This window comes from Populus trichocarpa, chromosome 8, assembly GCF_000002775.5.
Source record: "Populus trichocarpa isolate Nisqually-1 chromosome 8, P.trichocarpa_v4.1, whole genome shotgun sequence".
Taxonomy (NCBI): Eukaryota; Viridiplantae; Streptophyta; class Magnoliopsida; order Malpighiales; family Salicaceae; genus Populus; species Populus trichocarpa.
In genome coordinates, this window is record NC_037292.2 from 19068265 (window position 1) to 19070764 (window position 2500).

Genomic DNA, 2500 nt, shown 5'->3' on the forward strand with positions numbered 1-2500 from the left:
AGCTGACCAAGAGCAAGTGAAGAATAAGTGGCTATGAGATTCCTTTGTCTGCCCACACAGTACACACAAGGTATCTATTTGAAAAAACCTCAGCCGGTCTTTTGTTCTTAATTTTCCCAACACTGCTAACCACAAAATAAAATTGTGTCTTGGCATAGACCATTTCTCCCATACCACACGTGCCCAGTTAACTTGAGGACCAGAGAGTCTAAAATAATTATATGCTTGCACCGAGAAGTTGTCATCCCCTCTGTTCCATTGCCGAAGTAATGCTACTGCTTCCTCTTGGCTCCCGCAATCTTCAAGTAACTGATCTTTTAGCAGAATGATAGATTTCCAGAGGGGGGAGGAAGAGTGATGAGCAGTCACAGCCCATAAGGTATTCTGTTGCAGGTAAAAGTGATGAACCCATTGGATCCATATGGAGTCAGTTTTGAGATGGATGTTCCAGAGTTGTTTTGCTAGGAAGCTCTTGTTTCGAGCTTTTAAATCAAATAAGCCTAGGCCCCCTTCCTTTTTGGGGAGACAGAGCTGCTTCCAGGCCACTAAAGCAGAGTTGTTGTTTATATGGTTGCCTGACCACAAGAAGTTTCTGCAGATGCAAATAATTTGATTAATTACACTGCTTGGCATAGAAAAGATGCTAAGCCAAAACTGGACCATTCCATAGAGTACTGTCCGCACTAGCTCCAATCTCCCAGCATAAGAAAGATGTTTTCCCATCCAACTTTGCACTGCCAATTCCAGTTTCTGCAACAGAGGAGAGAATTGGCTTGCTAGAAGTCTGTGGGGACTGAGAGGAACACCGAGATATTTGAAGGGAAAACCACCTTCTCTGAAGCCAGTATCATGGAGGATTAACCGCTTCATATTATCACTAACACCCCCAAAGTAGATTGATGATTTCTCTGCATTTATAGTCAACCCTGAGGTCTGCCCAAAGAGTATTAGCTGTTTAAAGATAGTGGAAACAGAGTGTCTATCCCCACGAGACAGCAAAAGCACATCATCAGCAAAAGCAAGGTGGCATATATCATGGACATTACATTTCGGGTGGAAATGAAAATCACCATTCCTTGATGCTAGCTTAAGCATTCGGGAAAAATATTCCATGCATAAGATGAACAAATATGGTGATAATGGATCACCTTGCCGAACTCCACTCTTCCCAGGAAAAAAGCCATAAAGAGTGCCATTAACTGCAACAGAGAAAGATGTAGTTTCAACACATTTCATAATTAAGTGCACAAATCGGTCTGGGAAGCCAAACATATGCAGCAGCTGACGCAGAAAATGCCACTGAACTGAATCAAAGGCTTTCTTAAAATCAACCTTCATGAGACATCTAGGAGAAGCTCTTTTCCTGCCATAATGACGAAGAAGCTCCTGGACTAAATTAATATTGTCTGACATCATTCTCCCACCTATAAAGGCATTTTGCATTGGGCTAATAATGACATTTAGAGCAGAAGCTAATCTCCCCGAAAGGATTTTAGATATCACTTTGTAGACCACATTGCAGCAAGAAATGGGCCGAAAGTCAGCTGCTGTATTTACATTTGCTGCCTTGGGGATTAGAGCAATAATCGAGTGGTTAACTTGCCTCAAAAGTTCCCCAGAAGTGAAGAAATTCTGAACTGCCGCACAAAACTCCCCTCCAATGACACCCCAAGATTTTTTGAAGAAAAATGAGGAGTAACCATCCGGCCCTGGAGCTTTATCATTTTCAATATCAAACAGAGCATTTTTAATGTCATCATTGGATACAGGAGCTAAGAGAGACTCATGAGAGCTTGCATGAAGGCAAGGCCCACTTTGAATAACATCAATGTCTAAGGGAAGAGTTGCCTTGCAGGAGCCCAGGAGCTGCTGGTAGAACCAAACGAATTCTTCACCCATTTCAGCCTCTGATGTAGTCAGGGTGCCATCACTACAGTGAATAGCAGGAATATAATTCCTTCTGTTTTTCTGATTCATAAGTGCATGAAAAAAACTTGAGCCTCTATCACTGTCTTTGAAAAAATGGCATTTAAGTTTCTGCGAGAAGAACATTTTCTCCACTGATTTAAGATTCATCAATGTCAACCGTAACTGCTTATCATGCTCCAATAGCTGTAAATTGTCCCTGTCATCATGAAGAACAGTTTGGTGATTCTCTAGAGCTGCCTCATCTCTAGCAACTCTTTCAGAGATATGGCTGAAATGCAATTGATTTAACTCTTTTAAAGGCCTCTTCAGAAACTTGAGCTTCTTACAAAGAGAGAACATAGGAGAGCCTGGGATGTGGCGAGTCCAGTTATCAGATACAATCTGCAAGAAATTTTCATGAGAAGCCCACATATTGAAGAATTTAAAGTTGCGCTTCCCCTGACTGTTCTGATAATCAAACCGAATAATTGTTGGAGAATGATCAGAAAAGGCCCCAGGATTGCCAAAGTGGACGTGAGCTGGAGCTTGAAGTGAAGACCAATATGAGTTGACTAGTACTCTATCAATTTTG